Source organism: Electrona antarctica (genome assembly GCF_951216825.1).
Source record: "Electrona antarctica genome assembly, contig: scaffold_25, whole genome shotgun sequence".
Taxonomy (NCBI): Eukaryota; Metazoa; Chordata; class Actinopteri; order Myctophiformes; family Myctophidae; genus Electrona; species Electrona antarctica.
The window spans coordinates 427,584-449,145 of NW_027637034.1; the positions used below are offsets into that span (position 1 = coordinate 427,584).

At 41.0% G+C, this 21,562-nt stretch overlaps 1 long non-coding RNA gene across 1 annotated transcript; it reads left to right on the forward strand.

Annotated features, from left to right (window-relative positions):
- Window positions 1–371: 371 nt before the first annotated feature.
- On the forward strand, window positions 372–18,595 carry LOC306919462. The gene is made up of 5 exons (XR_013789538.1): window positions 372–606; window positions 1,135–1,256; window positions 2,549–2,710; window positions 5,944–6,099; window positions 17,079–18,595. It is a non-coding gene; the product is annotated as an uncharacterized lncRNA (long non-coding RNA).
- Window positions 18,596–21,562: the final 2,967 nt, after the last annotated feature.

Here is a 21,562-nt window from a genome sequence, read left to right on the forward strand (position 1 = left end):
CAAAGCACCTTGGACACCATTGGCAACTCGATTTCAAATTGTCAGTTTCGTCCAAAATGTTTAAAACAAATCTAATATTTGAAAAATAGTCTCAAGTAATGTAAAATACACACGATGTGAACATGCCCTGTGGTGACGGTACATCATTATCAGACTTAATTTGATCCTTCAACTTCTTGTTTATGCCCTAAAATGACTGGATATAGCTAAGCACCCGCTAAGCCTACAGGTTACTATACAATGACTGGATATAGGCTATAGCTGTTCCATAGCTGCTCCCCACTGTATTACACTGTCCCATGGCTCCCTCTAGTGACCGTTTATATTTAGTGCACCGTACGCTCCAGCAGCGCTAGTGCGCATGTGCACAGTGCACAACGATATGTGAGTTTTCCGGCGGCTCGGTATTAGTTTCGGCAGCTCCTGCTAAAATCCACAGACAGAACAACAATAAGAAGTTTGTTAAAACAACATTATGGCGTCTGACTGTTGACACTTTAATATGCACAGAACACTAAAAGGTGGTTTGAAAACAGTGTGGTCGTTAAGCAGCAGGAGCACGTTTGTTTGTCAGCAGCTAAACTACTGAAATAAACACAGCTACAGGTAAAAAGAAGATGGATTCACCACGTTGTGTTTTTACTACATTTATCTTTTAACTTATTGACTCATCTTTTAACATGGAACGCGAGTCGAATGTCTCTCTGCTTGTTTGTTATAAATGTGATCATAATAAACAACCAGTGTAGCAGCAGCAGCAACAATAATACAGTCTATACGCCTACATTGTTTGGTTGCATCTTGTTGATGCCACTATTATTATTACTAATGTAACCACAACGTTACAGCAATGTGTTGTAGTTATGATACAGTATCCTACATATTTTGATTGTCCACGAATATAACCTTTTTCCTTCTGTTATAAGATTTTCTTTCACATTGTTTAAATGATCATTATAGACTAGCATTAACCTCACCTATCTCCCAGACTCTGTCCCTAGTTAGAGTTCAGAGTATTAATGAATGTAGAATTATGTGCAGGATGCAATTTTTATAGAAATGTGAGGGACTTTGTTTATTTAACTAATTCTTTAAATAGTTTTTTTTTTTACTCCTCTCACACTCTCATGCTAGCCCGTCTCCGGACCCCCCGGGTTGAGCTCCTTTGGACCCCTACCCCGTAGGGTCCGGTATCATCGGCTTCAAGCGACATGGGATGCAATCTGAGTTACCCTTCTCCGACGGATCTCTGCGCTGTGGGTGTGACACTGACATATTCCAAAATAAGCATATGAACGCTATAGGAGACAACGAACCCTCTGACCCCCCCCCGCGAACGGCTCAGAAGCCGTTAAGTATTTTTAATGTTTGTACGACCGTTTTGGCAGCTCTCTTCCTTCCTTCCTTGACTTCCTTATTGACATCCTATTGTACCGCCTCCAGCACCGTGGCTGGCTACCTGCGACAGAGGCAGGAACGCGCAGGTAGCCAGCCACGGTGATGGAGGCGGTACAATAGGATGTCAATAAGGACATGCATTTTACATTTGGATGTCACTTTACGTAGGGTCCCTATGCATTTATTCCACGCACTATGGTAGGCAGATGTACATACCCTCCGTGCAGGCCGTGCTGCGGCCTTTTGGTGGTGGAGATGTTTCAAAAGAAGCCTAAATCGGCTATAGGAGACAACGGCAACGTGAGAAATTTCATTTGGCGCAGAATCCGTTTAATCTTTGTTTGACCGTTTTGGCTGCTCTGAAATTCTCTCTTCCTTCCTTTCTTGACTTCCCATTGTACTGCCTCCCGCACCGAGAGTGGCTAGCTGCGCGTCCCTACGTTCCTGCCTCTGATCTGCTCTGTCTCAGCTAGCATGTATTCACCAAAACTTAAAATGTATTTGTGTGTGCTCGTGCTCCGGACAAGTGACTTTTGTGCCCGGACAAGTGAATGGGAAATGTACTTGTCCGCAGGACAAGTCCCTCAAAAGGTTAATGTCAAGCCCGGCAAGCAATGCAAATGTAGATTGTAAACGAGTAGGATATTTACTCTGTCCACTGTAATGTTAATGTGATTGTCAAGTGAACTTAGAGCTCCATGTCTTCATGAACCAAGCATTGAAACCGTACCAACTAAACCTTTATCATGCTCTATTATTGTGTCAGTCTTAGAATGACCATTCAGGTAATGCATAACATTTGACATTTTTTTCCTGTCTTGTTCATACGCTGCACATTTTGCCTCAAACCCACTTTAACACAATGAGTGCTGCCTGCTGGACGAAAGTGGTATGACACTTGGGTGCCGGTGATTTCAGTCCGCTTTTGGCATCCATCTTGGATACTAAAGTATTAGCGTTTATTACCAAGCTAAAATAAGGCCAATCCTTGCTCTAGAAAACGCCAATGTTCCAATCACGATCACTGGATAATCAGAAATGACCTCCGAACATTGGAGAATAGTTGAAAACCATGCTCTAGTAGGCCTAGTAATTCATGAATCCCATAATCTCAAGATTCTTATTAAAGTCCTGATTCACTTGATTTCAGACCGGTGTATGGAGTCCAGACTGCAGGTGAAAATGAACTCTCCAGACTCAGCCAAGGATATTTCTATTAAACAGGAGGAACCTGAAGACATCTCTATTAAACAGGAGGAACCTGAAGACATCTCTATTAAACAGGAGGAACTTGAAGACCACCCAAACCGTAGTATGTATTTTCACTTGGCCTAAATGTTTTACTGTACCTTACCCTAATCCAAACCTTGATGCTGAGCGGGGAGACATCGTCACTTTGGAATATTTTACAAAACTACCAAGCGATTACACCTTTTTAAAGTGGATTTTCATGACAAGCAACTCAGCGGTCGGTGTAATCGCTGTTCAAAGGTAACTTTAAACATAGGCAGTCTAGCCTGAAAGACGGCCGTAATTTGTCGGCATTCATCCTGTTAAACAGCTCATGAAAATCAAAAAATCCTATCCAATGAATTAGAATATTTTACGAGACCACAAAAAAAATGATTTTTTTAAAAGAAAAATGTCGACCATCTGAAAAGAATATTAATGTATGCAGTTAATACTTGGTCTGGGCTACTTTTGAACAAATTATTTCATCAACGGGGCGTGGCATGGAGGTGATCAGCCTGTGGCACTGTTAAGGTGTTATGGAAGCCCAGGTTTGTGAAAGCTTTGTAGAGAAAAGGCCTTGTGCACACCTACAAGGACAGGTCTGTAGGAACCAGCAACCGAATGCAAATCATGAGAAGAAACATACAACATATTGTGGATGTGATGCGTTGTGAGCTTGTAGATCAACTATTTTCAGCATGCAACACATCGTACAACGAAGCACAAGTCAAGCACCAGTCAAGCTTCACTTGAGAGCTGTGTTTTGTTGGCCGAAGCGACGTTACACAGCGCAAAAGTAATAAGCTACGGGAAGCTAGTTTTCGGTGGCAGCCTGGCACGTTGTGTTTAATCAACTAACATCAAGTTTACCTCAGTGTTTTTGTTTTAGCTGGTTTTCTCCTAGAAAGCTCTATGTTTAGGGTGTGTTTTAGCTGGTTTTCTCCTAGAAGGCTCTATGTTTAGGGTGTGTTTTAGCTGGTTTTCTCCTAGAAGGCTCTATGGAAATCTGGGACACTGTTTGAAGTGAACTGTCAGAGAGTGGTTCACACATGCCCAGAATGAACGCGTTCACAATGACGTTCATCAAGCAGAAATACAGTACGTTCAGTTCAACAAAAAATAAACGGATTTGTGAACAATCATTCTTTGAAAGCGTACAGGGACAACACTGCGGGTCAAGACTGCGCATGCATTTAATAAGTTAAATATTTTTAAGGCAATTAATTAACACAATTGATTAACACCGTTAACGCAATAATTTTGACAGCCTTAAAAAGGTTTCAAAATGATGGTAAAACAAATGAGTGTTCAAATGAGTCATCTAGCAGCAGTGATGACAGGACTTCAGTGGTGCATTTATTGTCTCTGTTGCGACTGTATAGGTAGCAGACTACTATGAAAACCTGCAATTGTCAATGGCATTCAATGTTTGTGTTAACACAAACACTCAAAACTGACCATTCATTGTCAATGGCATTCAATGTTTGTGTTAACACAAACACTCAAAACTGACCATTGTCAATGGCATTCAATGTTTGTGTTAGGACAATCTTTGTGCTTACACTTACCCTCAAAGCTGGACATAGGCCCCTCAATAATATGGAAAATAACGTTTTGGTCCTATAAAGTGCTTTTAAAGGTGGCCTTACACTAGCCGATTTTTTTTCAATCAGAAATCTGATAGCGCCACACACTACAGGATAATCGGAGCGGGGCAGAGCAAATATCAAACATTCTTGATGTTGATCGGGCCGTCCCGATCGCGCTTTGAGCGGTCGGGCACCCCCCGAGCGTCAAAAATGCCCGATTATCGGCTAGTGTAAGGCCACCTTAAGGCCTTATTTGGACATGAATGATTTGAAATCAGATCTGTCGAGCTTCCAACTTGCGCTTTGCACACATGCTGGCCATGGATGGCCTACATGTGCGCGAGCAGAGCACGCAACCTAGGCTACTGCTGACTCCTGTCAACATTATCATGTTAAAGAATGAAAGAAAAAAATGTTTATGTAGTGATTTTTGTTGGGCTGGAATTTCAGAAACATTTTAGTTAAAAAAAAAAGTGGAAAAGGTTATTTTATTTAAAGGGTGGTTCTTTGTATTTTTGTTGTGTAATAAAAATGTGATCCTTAAAACCCCTTTATGGCCCTTGACGTAATTGACGTAATGAAATCAATAAATCCCTTATGGCCACTGACGTAATGGACGTAATCGATTGATTCCCAATAATCGGGAGCTTATTGTCGCAAAATGTAGCATTTTTTAGCTAATTTGGCTAACGGCCGATGTAATCTTCTTAAAACCGGCCGAAAATCCGCGCGTGCACGGTCGATCACACACGCGCGTGATCGCGCATGCATCGCTGCGTAAAATGCGATGTTTTGGGCTTGATTAGAGCTTAATTTGACTTAGTTATGAAAAATACGATGATAGCTTAGCATTCCGGACATCTGAGAGTGTAACACAGTAGCAAAGCTACTACCGGATATTTTGATCCAAACCGGAAGTGGTCATCGTTCACTCGCTCTCTTTGGTCAGAATCGGCAAAATGGTGACGTTACCGCCACCATCAGGACTGATTGTCCCAATACTATAGTCTTGCCCCGTCAAAATGAGATATAGTGTGTATATCGCGGATTTTTCTATTGGCATTAAAATGACAAATTAAACATATGAATAATGCTGGCTGAAGGCACATTAATTAGTTAATTAGGCACGGCCACAAGAGGGTTAAAACAATAAAAGGCTTCAATTATTTCAGTTGTTGTGTAATGAATCTAAAATATATAAAGGTTTATTTATTTGTATTACATTATGGCAAATAATGAACTTTTTCAGATTATTCTAATTCGTTGGGATGGACCTGTATATCGTCGGGATGAATTAATTAATTAATATCGTTACATGCCTAGTGGGCACCTAAACATTGTACGTGGGCACCTCAGAGTTAAATTGGCTATTTGTTTTCCAAAAATGTAAAATAAATAAATATGGAATTAATTTGTATTGTAAGGGATTTTTTTTCATTTGTTTTTGTTTGCATTTTTTTTCCAGCCCTACTACTACTCTGTGGTTCTATGGGCTGTGGCAAAACTTTTGACAATAGCTAGCAACGTATTACAAATAAATAAATAAATAATAAATAAATACATGAAAAAATAACGAAATGGTTCGAATGGTGATTAATCATGATTAATAATTTTGAAGCTGTGATTAATCTGATTATAAATTTGAATCATTTGACCACTACTTATATTGTCTTGAATAATAACACCCTTACTGAATGATAAGTAGCCTACAATCTGTTACCAGTGATTTCCACAGAGCACCACAGGGAGAGGTCTACAGTATCTAGAGAGATGGCCTCCAAAAGACACTCAACGTTTTCAGAGGAACAGCCAGAGACGGGCGAGGGACGTGGACCATTTGATGCAATGATGCAACCTGTTGTAAAGTTGTACCGTATAGGTATGTGCTGTTTTAAGGGATATTTCACTTTCAACATAATTGTTTATCATCTACTCAGGCTTTTGTGAACGCACCGGGAGCAGTTCTTAACGCCCCCATCACCCAGGACAAAGTTCTTTGTCCTTTCTATTAGTAACGCCCGACGCCCAGGACGAAGTTTGATCCAAAAGACGAAGTTTATTGATCATTGCTTAGACCAGTCATTAGTCCTACAACTACAACCTATCTCAAACCCTCACCCTAAACCTAACCTCCCACGGGGCAGCACACCTAAACCTAACCTTAACCCATGTCTAACCAATGACTAGTCTAAACTAAGTATGCACCCCCAGTGGGACGTCATCGAAAATGTTCCTCCCCTGTTTAGCCGACGACAACGAAAATCTTAAAACGTTAACAAAAGTAAGAGGAGAGATCAAATTACTCCGGTTTTAACCTCACTGCACCTGGCTCCCTGTGGTTTTTAGGATTGATTTTAAAATGAAATTATGAAGCTCGTAATGGTCTTGCACCTTCTTATCTCCATGATTTCTGCTTCGATATGTCCCCAAACTTTAATTTCTTTTGGAAACCCAGCCATTGTAAGAACTGGAGTCACCACTACATCCCCACTATAAAATATGTGACACCCTGTCAAAAATCATCTATTATTGGAACATGTTTGTTGAAACTTCCAACAACCGGTTTGAGTGTTTGTGCCAATTATTGTTTTCTGTTTTATTTAATTGTGTTCTTATTGTGTCTTATTTTGCCATAACCTTCTGTTGAACACTTGCTACTTATTTGTAACTATTCAATGCAACATTATACTCTATAAGAACGAAAATACATTGCTTGGATGCACCTGGGACGTATCCTCAGTGATGTATCCCAAGGTCATCAGTGTTTCGGGTCTCGTGAACATCATACCCCTCACTCGGGTGACCCAGCCGGGATGATCAAGTCCCGACTTATGTCCCAGTAGCTATACCCTCGATAGGGTTGTGCCCAGCCTGCAGATAACCCAGTGGAATCACAATGCCCATGTTGAGCATTTCCATTCCTTTTTTTTTTTGAGGGGCGCTGTGGCAGCCAAGTCAATGGACTATATAATGTTTATTTGGGAAAGCCAAGTCAATGGACTGTTTATTTTGAGCACTTAAGGCAAGTCAATGGACTGTTTATTTTGAGCACTTAAGCCAAGTCTATGGAGTAATGTATATTTAGAGCTTAACTGAAAGTCTATGGACTTGTTATGTTTTTGCTTTTGTGCCTGGCACCTTGTGGCATTGTTTGTGCGTGCCCCCAAAGACACCGCTCACTTCACATAAGTGTGTATTTTTTAGGGGTGCTAGCCCCTCCTATGCTCAGTTTTGTACCCCATAGCGATTATTTGATTGGCTGAGCATGGAATGTGAGGATAAAGTGAGGACAGAAAAGTGAGGACGTGAAAATGTATGATGATAAGAGTGCTCCTCACTTTACACTTTTTTTTTTCTTTTTACTTTTGGGGCCTTTTTTTTTAGGGCCCAAAAAACATAACCCGTCTTGTGGCTCTTGACCTAGTCTGGACATGCAGACTTCTGCAAAGGTTACATTTTAATTTAAATGCAATGTCAGGCGCCGTTCACACCTAGCAGACAGCCGTCTTATCAAAGTCTGATCAAACACGGAGCGGTGAAACAGCTCCAATTCATTTCCAATGGGAGTCACGTGGTTTGATGAGACAAACTTGTTACATGGTGGGGGGGGGGGGCAAGACACAAGGCATGAAGCGAGCTGTAGGCCAAACATTGAAAGACCTGGGTGGGACTTCAGACAAGACAAAAAGGGTTGGGTTTACCCGCCAACCAATAGGAGAGAAGGTCCGTTTGTTACGCTACACTGGGCGGACTTTTCACACTTGTATTATTTTTTGCTGCAGTCACGGAAGAGGAAAGAGGCACTTTCGGAACGAAACGGATTTTATTGTAAAGTAAAGTAGTTTGGTCTGGTACAGTAAGCAATTCAACAGGAAAATAGAATCCCTGCCCGTCGTGGCCGAACAAAAAATTAAAACAAACATTATAATTCAAGGTGCATGCATTTTGTCATTCACTCCTAACCTAGCTCTGGTCCATAGCCTAATGCTTCTATGATTCTGCCCTGCATTGGCAGAATCATAGAAGCATTTTAGGGTATGGACCAGAGCTACTCCCAACCCAGAAACAGTACAGTAGCATATCAAAAGAGATTGCATGCAAGCCATCAAATACTTCAGGTGTCGCGTCGACTCCGTGAAGTTTGGGATCCCTCGTTCCCCCTCGCATCCACCCGACCCATAATAAATAATCCGCCTGACCACAGACCAAAGATATAAAAGGACATCAGTGCTTTACACAGAGGATGCGAGATTAGGCTATAAATGAAGTAAGCACATACTTTAAACCACCCCATATGCTTTGGTAGTTATATAACAAAGTTAATATGAATGCCATGTTCATGGAGATGACTGGAGAGTATGATCGTAGCCTAGTAATTTAAATGTAAAGTCGGCTATGCATGACTATTATATTTTCCAAAACCTAGAGCTAATCATTTTGGGCATATAAACAATACGTTGAGGGATAAATGTAGGTCTGTTAATGATGCAATTGTACCATGTTGGCTCTATGCCCAAGTCATGTATAGGCCTACTGTACTACAAGACTTGACTTTTTTTATTATTGTTTATTTATTTCCGTGTCCTGCACACAATCTGCCCAACCCTCATGGATTTATAAGACACTTTTTCACAATTGCATTTACAGCATGTTTACATTACATTACAACTCAGATTTATACAGAGTACTCGGTCTTCTTTCCCAAGCTTGACAAATAAAATCTGCCATGTTTCTGCATATAATGTCACAATATGAAGCAGAGATCAGTTCTCTCAAAATACAAACCCTGTTGGAGTGATTAATTCATTGACGTTTTGATATGTGTACATATAGGCCCATCTGTCAAAATGATCAAGACCCTTGAGTGTTACAGGGTGTCCCCAGCTAAATAATAATTAGGAACCAAATGGATTCAGTGTACAAATGGAACCAAATGGACCCATTTGTACACCGAGTTAAGTTAACTTTGAATTTACAATATACATTGGGGTCCCAGAGATAGAAATGCCATTAAATGGCCGCCCGTAGCCTAATTCAGGTCAAACTTTATGGGGGTCCCTGGCATATAATTTGTAATGGGGGTCCACAGGCTGAGTGTCAAGGTGTACTGCAGGGCTGGACTGGCCACAGGTCATACCGGGCATTTTCCCGGTGGGCCGCGACCATAGGGGGCCGCCAAAAAAAATCAGGCCGCCAGTTGATATTAACCTGCGGGCCGCATTAGGCGAAGGTGGGGGCCACATGTGGCCCTCAGGCCGCCAGTTGATATTAACCTGCGGGCCGCATTAGGTGAAGGTGGGGGCCACATGTGGCCCTCAGGCCGCCAGTTGATATTAACCTGCGGGCCGCATTAGGTGAAGGTGGGGGCCACATGTGGCCCTCAGGCCGCCAGTTGATATTAACCTGCGGGCCGCATTAGGTGAAGGTGGGGGCCACATGTGGGGGCCCAGTGTGGAGGGATGGTATGACAGACTGACTGGTATAAACAGCGCCCCCAGTGGGGAGGGATGGTATGACTGGTATAAACAGCGCCCCCGGCGTAGAGGGATGGTATGACAGACTGGTATAAACAGCGCCCCCAGGGGGGAGGGATGGTATGACAGACTGGTATAAACAGTGCCCCGAGTGGGGAGGGATGGTATGACAGACTGACTGGTATAAACAGCGCCCCCAGTGGGGAGGGATGCTATGACAGAGAGACTGGTATAAACAGCATCCCCAGTGGGGAGGGATGGAATAAACAGCACCCCCAGTGTAGAGGGATGGTATAAACAGCGCCCCCAGTGTAGAGGGATGGTATAAACCACATGTGGCCCCCAGGCCGCCAGTTGATATTAACCTGCGGGCTGCATTAACTGAAGGTGGGGGCCACATGTGGCCCTCAGGCCGCCAGTAGCCCGGTCAATAGAGGTACTTTGAATTGAGCACATATACAGTACATTTTGGAACCTCTCAATAATGACAGCCAGCAGCTATGATTCCAACTGTCAGTCATGTGACAGTGGTAATGCACATTAGCCCAGTGGTTCCCACAGTGGGGTCTGGGGACCCCCAGGGGTCCTTGAGTGTTCCAGGGGGTCCCCAGCTATATAATAATTAGGAACCAAATGGACCTTTTGGGTCTGTAACTCAGTGTACAAATGGAACCAAATGGACCCATTTGTACTGTAAGTTAAGTTAACTTTGAATTTGCAATAGGCCTAAACATTGGGGTCCCAGATAGAAATGCCATTCAATGGGCCTAATTGAGGTCAAACCTGGGGTCCTTGAAATGAAAATGGTTGAATCACTGCTATAGAAAAATCTTTTATGGGGGTCCCTTGCATATCATTTCTAATGGGGGTCCACATGCCAATGAGTGTCAATTTGTACTGTAGGTTATTACTTCAGATAATTGTCCATATATATATATATATATATATAACAGAACATTCAAATTGAGATGTCCATGGCATGCACTCATTAGTGCCCACTCTTCTGGATGGATGTCAATAGAGTAGGTCTACTTTGAATACACTGCTTGGAATCAACACTTGACTTTATCATATCAGAATATGAACCAGGGATGTAGTGATCAGGCAACTCCATGCAATAAAATACAAACCATGTTGTTTGAGTGATTCATTCATTGACGTTTTGATGTGTACATATACAGTAGGCCCATCTGTTAAAAGGACTGTTTAAACCAAACTATTAAAAGCTAACACATGGTACAGAATATTTTGGATTCAGAACCTCTCACTAGATGAAAGCAGCAGCTATTCCAGCCATGACTTCTTATATGTATACATATACAGTATATGTAATATAACTAATATTAGCCTACTACAACACCGAATCAATAATGCAATTCATGTTGAACCTACCTTTTTTTTTAGTTGTGATTTGGCAGAACAGATAAATGTGTTTGTGATAAATGTGGACTGAAAGCAGTCCACATTTCTATATGCATGCATCATTACACATTGACAGAAGACAAAAACATGTTTCTTTAAAGTAAATTCCTCATGTCGATCAGATTATACTAAGATCCCCTGACCCTTGATGGGCTAACGTACTCAATCCAATTTTCCAAATATTTGTGAGTTTTCAATCTTCTCTAACAGTGGGTCTGGACCCATTAAAGGCTCATTCATAGTCTGGATTTTCGGTGGTGAGGTGACCACCGCTCCGGTGGTGAGGTGACCACCGGAGCTGAAATAACGTTGAACGGTAGTGAGTAAAAACAGAGCGAAGAGCGGTGGCGGTGGTTTGCTCTTCACCGCGGCTCGTGACGTCATGTTGTAGTTCGGTGGTCACCCCACCACCGAAAATCCAGACTATGTATGAGCCTTTAGGGTCTGTTTCCTCCAATATTATCCTATAATAAGATAATACAAATATAAAATACAAATCAATCCAAAAATATAAAATATAACCTTATTCAGAATAATTGAATTAATAAATACAACATTTTACAAAGGCCATCAATATAAATGTTTTAACGCATTCTGGACGGGAACCCCATTTGGTGTTTTAAGCATTATGTTATACTTTAGCTATTGAAAAATAGCAGATCTACAAGCTTGTAGATCTACTATTTTTTAAAGATCGTGTCTCAAATTGTTTAATATATAGTCTTTCAGAGCGAACGCTTTTAACTCAAATCTTTGCTTCTGTGGGGTCCCTGGAACATATTTTCAGATGGGGTCGGCTGCCAATTACATATAGTTTTAGGGGACCTTGACATGAAAAACGTTGAGAACCACTGACATAGAAACATTTCTGAAAACTGTCAGGATTTAGAAAACATTTGTAGAATCGTCCTCAGGTCTAAATGGGTTAATACTGTATGTAATTATAAAGAATAAGGCATTTGGTGCATGGTGGTAGCTGGCTTTCTTCCTGATGCGTAGCCGTCACATGCGATGGCCCAATTGTCCCCGCCCTCACATTTATACATCAGTGGTTCCCAGTGTTGATTCCGTCGACTAAAACTAAGACGAACAATGTTCGTCGACTACCTTTTACCACTGACAAACTAAATGGAAATTAAATAAAACCTAAGCTATGATGACTAAAACTAAGACTAAATATACTGACAATTTCATCAACAAATAAAAACTAGACTAAAATGTTAGGAAGGGACTAGTGGACAAGAGATCCAGTATAAGTCATTTTACAATGAGGTGCATGCTGAAAATAGCCGATCTACAAGCCCACAACACGTCGCTGCGGTGCGTTGTGGGCTTGTAGATCAGCTATTTTCAGCAAGTGTAAAAACAGTCATTACGACGGCATCAAGGCCCGCCAAAATACATTTTGTTCGACTAAATCAACTGTAGATGTAGGTGACTAAAATGTGACTAAAACTAAATGAAAACTATTCAAGAGACTATGACTAAAACTAAAATCTAAATTTCCTTCCTTGAAGGAGTGCCAGGGGGTCCGCCGCTAAATGATAGATTGGAACCAAATGGACCCTTATGGGTCTGTAACTGAGTGTACAAATGGAACTTTGGCCCCTAGCCTCAGTTTTCACATATTTGATTTCGATGTGGTGACAAATTTGACAATTAAACATAATGTTGATCTGGCACACTATCAAGAAAATTAAAACATGGCTCTTTAATGTAAAAAAAAGGTTGCCGTCGTCAGCCGGATTTGCCTGTCTCCAGCCAGGAGGTCTCTGGTGATCCAAGTCAGTGGTTCTCAAACTGTGGGTCCACACATGTTTGGGAGGGTCCCCACTCCCCAGGTCACGGTAACAGTAAAGTGATGATTTAAGGACTTTTAAGACCTTTGTAATACCTGCAAAAAGAAAAAAAAGACCATTACTGCATTATGCCCGTAGCCTCGGCGACCTTACAGGCCTATGCAAAGGCTCAACTTATGTAACTTAGATAGCATTTTATGTAGATATAGCACCCTTTTGTACGTTTCATTATATAGATATTCCACTGTTAGGTTCTTAGCATAGCGTATGTCTGATTCTTGATTACTTTTATCATGCATTTGATATATTACCATGTTTGATTATTGCTTACTGTAAATCGCTCTGGATTAAGAGCATCTGCTAAATGCCTAAATTGTATATTGTAAAAATAATCAACAAGCCTACTATAAAACGAAATTCATAGTAGTTGGGTTTCCTTGACATGAAAAGGTTTGAGAACCGCTGCTTTACAGTATGCATGTGGTACATGCATTACATTTACAGATGTGTGACAATGAAGGAGGAGGCTGCAGCTAGTACCTCTTGACACCCACCCACGGACCCCCATTTGAAAAGATAAGCTAGTTACCCCATGAGTTTTTTTTTTTAACTGATCTAGCAGTGAGTGATTTAACTATTTTCATTTCAAGGACCCAGGTACAGTTTGCCATGCATTATGCTACAATACATTTCGTTCCATTTATACACTCTCTGAGTAACAGACCAATACGGGTCCATTTGGTTCCTAACTATTACTAATAGCCTATCATTCACCTGGGGACCCCCTTTAGTCCTTTCGGGACCCTAGTTTTCTGTATTTCGGACGTATGATTATACTTTACAGAAAATAAACAAAACCACGTTGCTACTCACCGAAACCAAGCATATAGACCTAGGAAAAGGTCTATTCTCCAGGCTGGGAAGCGTCTCAGGTACCCAGTTTCTCTATAAATGCACGTTGTGCCATTTTAATAAAGCAATGTACCTGTTGCCATTCCACTTGGATGCATTTTATTTCATGACAAAAATAGTGCATTTTAGAGAGAAGATGGGGAACAGAGACGTAGTTTTGTTTATTATCGGCAAAGTTGGACCCCTCGCACAGCAGTGAAAAAAAATCCCCTCGCTATAATTACTGGACCAGGGCATAGACTACACTTTGAGAAGCACTGCTACTGATTAGTATTATTGCGACATTAATTTCGCTAGTATTATTATACAGCGTACAAAATGTAACCAACATGCAGTGCACAGCTTGAGTTAGGAAGTTTGCTAGCAGTAGGCTACTAGGCCTACTAAACTCTAGCAGGATAGAAATGTTACCGTAGCGTAGCTGATGTCTGTTGCTTCCGTCTGAAGTACATTCCTGGGCACTTTTCTGCAAACTGTAAAGTATTCAATCGCCAGTAACAACGCCAAGTAGCACCAAAGCCCCCTTTTGTGTACTAGACATCTTTTTGTGTCACAATTCACCGTCGCCGAGCAGAAAAACTTTACTGTAACTTTGTGGGGGAGAGAAGCGTGGGGGGTGTTGTTGTTGTTCCGCAGTCTCACGTGGATCTGTTTCCGCATGTCCTCGCACCGCCCTCGCACCGCCCACACCCGCAAAGCATTGTGGGAAATTGATGCGGCAAACGATAAGACAGATGAGACGACAAGACTTTGATAAGACGGCTGTCTGCTAGGTGTGAACGGCGCCTCAGACAGATGCTGGGTTCATTGTTTACATTATCCTATGGTTTCAAAGTACAAATTCTAATTTGGATAGTATATTGAGTAGACTGTCTTTGCTTTACCTGTGTTCCTAGTTTACTGAGGCAATATTTGTCTCTCTTGATTTGATGCATTTATCCCTACTAATTGTGTAAGGTTGTGTAAGTTCAACCCTACCAAAGTAAATTTATGGTGCATTTCTACACTGCCAATCGATGTCACCTGCTCCATCAGCATTGAGCAGACTGTAATCACTGTCCTGAGGTGATCATTAGCAATCTGACATGGCAAGAATTGTACTCTTGTATGGGATGTGAAAAATTAAAACACGACTTTTGAATCATACAGGTGTTGGCTGATTTACTATGCCTCTTCGCTCTTTGCGTAAATGGTGTGGGGGTTTCCCCTTGAGGGTGCCATGTTGTTCAGAGTATCTGAGAGAGATTTTATTTAGTGCCGTCCTGAATGCGAGTTTTTTATTCCTATGATGGGAGGGAATTTGGAGCGCTGTGATTGGTTGTCAGTGGAGTAGGAAGCGCTGGGCTGTGTTTTGGACCGCACACAAGTGTTTATGCCTACTAGTACTCTATGACTAGTACTAACCCTATCTCTAACTCTAACCTAAACATAACCGCAAGCAGGGGAGCAACGCATCCCTCACCAACCTTAATCCAATCTTTGTAATGCATCCCTCACCAGCCTTAATCCAATCTTTTTAATGCATCCCTCACCAACCTTAATCCAATCTTTTTAATGCATCCCTCACCAACCTTAATCCAAAAACTACTAACCCTATCTCTAACTCTAACCTAAACATAACCGCAAGCAGGGGAGCAACGCATCCCTCACCAACCTTAATCCAAAAACTATTAACGTACCCCTCACCAACCTTAATCCAAAAACTATTAACGTACCCCTCACCAACCTTAATCCAAAAACTATTAACGTACCCCTCACCAACCTTAATCCAAAAACTATTAAAAAATCCGCGGTAGTAAAAGAGGTGGCGGCAGTGGGGCACAAACAGGTGAAGCATGGTATTACAAGTCGGCGTAGTAATCCACTAGGCTAGCGAGGCAGCTGGCAGAATGGGGTTTTGTGTTTGTATTAGAAGGTGAGGTTCCGCCCGCGCGGGCGGCGCTTTCCTTGGTTACTAGTAGTAGGGCGGGGCGTACTAGTGGCCGGAGTGGTAAAACGAGCGCTCCAAATTCCCTCCCATCCTAGGAATAAAAAACTAGCGTCCTGAATATTAACTTCACTGTTAAGTCTCTGTAGGCTAAGTGAACATGTTGTTGCCTTAATGCCCTTTTATTTGCAGATGCTGCAACTGCATCTTAAAACCTACTATTTCTGTGTGATTACATTAGATTCAAGCTTAACTGTTAATATATCCTAATATGACTGATAGTTGTGAGAAACGTTATTCTTCACACTGGAATTTAACCATGTTTTAGTCATGTCCATTCTGGAATAATTACTTTGACACAATGTCCAAAATATTTACAATCTCAAATATTTCCCCACATACTGAGCACTGATGCCATCTTTGGAGTTCCAGAAGACTATGCAAGGTTCACTCCCAAACTTTGGGGGTTTTGGGGCTTTTACCATCTTCCTCTCGAGTGGAAGTCTACCTAAACCACCCTAGTATTATTTCTAGGACATTACTTCTCTCAAACATTGGGTAGCCACCCAATGGTGGAGAGAAATAATGTCCTAGAAATAATTGGATATTCAATCTAACTATATTTCAAAAGAATGTACATCTGGAATCCTTTCTTGACTCCCTCCATCTAATCCCCACTCACTGAATGATTGAGGCCCCTGGCTCTCTCTCTTCTCCTCTGTCTACATTTCCTTCTCTATCCCTATTTCTATTTGGTCTTTGGCATATTCTTTGTTTTCAAAAAGCAAGATTATGTAGGCTACGATGTTTTTTATATATATTTTATTTGTTCTCACTTGCTGATGGACGCTCCAATGCCTGGCTTTCCGAAATTACATCATAGGCCAGCCAAGTGTATGGACTTTAAATGTTTGTCAAAAAAGAGCCTGTATATAAATGTAGGCCTACATCCCAGCCAAAGTCTATGGACTGTTAAATGGACACATGTTTATAAAAACTCTTTTAGGAATAATAACAATAGGCAAGAATATAGTACAATCCTGTGTTGGTGATTGAAAGTTGTCATGTGTACCTTGAATTGGCTTGATATGTGCAGTATGCAGATGTGAATTGACACTGATTGTGTGCCTGACTTGTAATAGGTCTACAAATATTAATCAAAGAACAAATGTATTGTATATTTCATTTATTATTATTATTATTACACTTTTGCTGTGCATTTTAAGAAATGCACTGCAAAATTGTGTATTATTTACATTATTACTATTATTATTATTATTATTATTATTAACAAATTACATTTTGTTTTACCTTTCCAATCCAGTGTTGCATCATCAGTCTGGCCTTCATGTCTTACCAACAGTAAGTGAACATAGAAGCTTGGCTAAACCAAAACAACATGGCTGTGACCAGTGTGGACAACGCTACCATTGTATGTCTGACCTCAAAAGACACCAGAGAATTCACACAGGAGAGAAACCCTATGGATGTGATCAGTGTGGACACAGATTCTCTTTAATGGACAGCCTTAAAAAGCACCAGAGAATTCACACAGGAGGGAAACCATATGGATGTGATCAGTGTGGACAACACTTCTCTCAAATATCCATCCTTAAAAATCACCAGAGAATTCACACTGGAGAGAAACCCTATGGATGTGATCATTGTGGAGAACACTTCTCTCGAATGTCCAGCCTTAAAAGTCACCAGAGAATACACACTGGAGAGAAACCCTATGGATGTGATCAGTGTGGACAACACTTCTCTCAAATGGCAAGCCTTAAATCACACCAGAAAATTCACACTGGAGAGAAACCCTATGGATGTGATCATTGTGGACAACACTTCTCTCTAATGTCCAGCCTTAAATCACACCAGAAAATTCACACTGGAGAGAAACCATATGGATGTGATCAGTGTGGACAGCACTTCTCCCAAAAGAGCAACCTTAAAAGACACCAGAGAATACACACTGGAGAGAAACCCTATGGATGTGATCAGTGTGGACAACACTTCTCTCAAATGGCAAGCCTTAAATCACACCAGAAAATTCACACTGGAGAGAAACCCTATGGATGTGATCATTGTGGACAACACTTCTCTCTAATGTCCAGCCTTAAATCACACCAGAGAATACACACTGGAGAGAAACCCTATGGATGTGATCAGTGTGGACACAGATTCTCTGAAATGTCCAGCCTTAAAAATCACCAGAGAATTCACACTGGAGAGAAACCCTATGGATGTCAGTGTGGACAACACTTCTCTCAAATATCCAGCCTTAAAACACACCAGATAATTCACACTAGAGAGAAAAACTAGGGGTGTGATCAGCGTGGACAACACTTCTCTATAATGTCTAACCTTAAAAAACACAGCACAGAAAACATCAGAAACATCAGCTAAAGCTAAAGCTATTGTTTATTAAGAATGCTAAACTATACACACATTACAAGTATATGTGCTGACTGTAGATTCATAGGATGGGGATGAATTTAATGTTGATTTGTTGATTGATAATTGTAAGTTAACTCACTAATAACAAAGTATGTCCCACTAGAAAACATCTAGTGGTCCAGGAGGAATTTGGAGTCAATCATGTACAAATTAAGTTTCTATGGGAACTTGAAAGACATTGGTCGAATAACAAGAGAGACTCATTCACACACATGGAAAAGGACATGAATGGTGTTGTTTATTCCACATGTAAATTACAGCAGGACATGCATAATAGATAGCAGCAACCTTTAGAGAAATGTGCTTTACTTTTCGGCTTTTTTGCCACTATGCCTGTAGGAAAAGCCCCAGTGTGACTTTGTTGATTCTGTTGCAAAGGTATCACTGCATAACCAACCTTGTACCACTACAAAACATAACATTATTTTTTGCCAAAAATAAAGACAATAAAACAATGTTGATGCTGTCCCTCACTACACCAGGTCACACACAACAGTTGTTTGTTTATAGGAGCACTGCAGTGCAGTAATGTCAGTCAATCCAATTAAATATGCTTTGGAAGGCAATACAAAACCTTGTAATATAGGAGAACACCCGTTATACAAGATGCATTAACATGTACATGGGCTACACTGACAGGGATTCAAATGTTTAAGTAGGTTAGACAGCCTTTCTTCCCCCTAGGGTAGATGATTGTCCTCCTCTTTGAGGACCTGAATTATGATATGACACTATTTATGATGTTACACTATTGATCACCCAGGATGCAAATGGTGAACCGGCCCATCGACACCTATAGGATGTATTGAAACGCTAAGTATGACCAGTTCTATGAAGACGGGCGACTGTTCTGTACAACACAACAACAGTCCTGTACAGAAACAAGACCACTGTCTTCTAGGTACTACGGTGAAATGAATGTAAAGATTGAACTGCAAATGAATTCTAAACATGTACAGGGTGTAATGTTTATCCATTTGACAGTTTAACCTTTCATCCATAAGGGGGCGCTTGGCATGTCAGAATACTAGTAACACCACTGAAGAAAAGGCCCCGGATGTCAGTATGTTATATGTTGTCGGTGAAGCACGTTGATTCATTTCACTCTTGCATTGATTCATGTGTTGCTATCAAGAGAAGTCAATAAACCAGTCTTTGGAGTTAAAGCAGTGCTTTGGGGATTCATTCCAAAACTTTACACTGGTGACGAGGAAAAACAACAACAAAATGACGACAAAACCATGGCTGCTGCATTGCCGTCTTTCCCTGCTTTTGATGTCAATGATGATCAGAACTCTTCTGTCCGGTGGAAGAAGTGGTTACAGCGGTTTGAAAACTTCATCATTGCTTTGGATGTAAAAGATAATACAAGGAAACGTGCTATGCTTTTGCACTATGCTGGAGAAGGTGTACAAGACATTTTTGACACACTCACGGACACTGGAGAAGCAAAAGATTACACACGTGCTAAAGACAAACTGAGTGAGTATTTTCCCCCTAAGATCAACGTCACCTACGAGACCTACAAATTCAGACAAGCTAAACAACTAGCAGCATAATCACTTGACTCTCACCACACAAGGCTGAGGCAACTGGCAGCCATGTGTGACTTCCATGATGTTGAAAGGGAGATCAAAACATGCATTCAAACTACGACGCCAGGCACTACAAAAACCAGAGATGACCCTGTCTGAGCTACTGTTATTAGGAAGAACCATGGCGCTTGCTGAGATTCAAGCATCTGGAATGGAACAGCCACAACACAGTGCAATCCAACATACAAGGGAAGATGTTATGGCTGTAGAAATGGAAAGGGGAGCTGTAAAGAAAAAATGCTACAATTGCTCTGGTAATTTTCCCCATCGGGATGGTATGCTGTGCCCAGCAAAATGTGTAATGCATGTGGAAAGCAAGGACATTTTGCAAAATGTTGTCACTCTAAACAGCCACAGGGAGGCACCAGAGGTCGACATGAAGTGCATGAATGTTCACACCAGTGGAGATGGTGGTATGACGTCCCAAGCAACAGGCACACAAGACGCGGTGTCTTCTGAGGAGTATCTTTACACTGTGTCCCGCCCAAAAGCTAATCTCCCACATGCAAACATAAAGATAAGGGACTGCAACATTCAGGTCATGCTTGATACAGAGGCATCTGTAAACATAATTGATGAAACTACATACCAGAAATTTAAGTGTAAGCCCCCACTCACGAAATCCACAGTTCCCATTTGTCCTTATGGTTCACAATAGTAAATAATAGGCTACACTGTGAAATGAGGCTAATTTACGTCAAATGCCTGATCAGTTTATTGGCAATGACATGGAAGACAAAATAAGAATACAAATAAGAATATATAATATAGGCTACAGCAAAGAAATGATAATATACTAATCTAAATTGGAGTAGAAAATCATCAGATTATACCTAGTAAGATACAAATGATTTAATGAAACACCCATAAAGTAATTTCTGTAATCTCTAATTTGTTTATGCTTCATTTTAACTTAGTTATTCTGGGCCTTTTCACTGTTTGACTGTACCGGTATATTACTTTTAAGGTCTGGCAATAAAGTATTCAGATTCACACACAAATTAGATCTGAGCTAGGCTTAGGCTATAGTTTTGCTATCTCAACCAACTCTAGTGCTTTCTTGGGTTCAATCATTTTTGCTTAAGATACAGAACCCGGAACCCCCATTTAATGGAAATTCCGTCTCTGGCACCCAATTTATATTCTAAGATCAATGTTAATTTAACTCTGAGAGTGTACAAATGGAGCCAAATGATTCCATTGGATTGTCTGAGTCACAGACCCATAAGGGTCCATTTGTTTCCAAACTATATAATTAGGTGGGGACCCCGGCTGGAACTCACTCAATGACCCAGACCCCACTTTGGGAACCACTGCCTTACAGTGTAGGACTTGTCCTTTATTGTTCAGGGTTGTGTTGTTGTGAAGGAACTTGGAGCACTCTGGTTTCAATGGGTTGGAACTTGGGATTAAGTATTTGGAATGAAGAAAACCTGCATTCTTTCACCTGGTTCAAATGTAAAATAGGCTAAACGATGACGGCTGATGATTCATTCACTAGACAATGCATTCAAATGAAGAGATTAAACGTGTTAATGGTCACTGGTTGTCTGGCATTGTTGTCTGGCATTGGACAGATCACCCGTTCATTTTTAAATCCCCTTGGATTTGTTCTGCAAACTGATAAAAGTATGCAATCAATTCATGACCATGATAATGACCTGTGTAGCTTCCTCTTGCATGGTTTTAAACCATTCTCCACGTAGTGTTGCTTCAGAGCGTTGATATCGTAGTTGCTGAGCCTGGACAAAAAAAA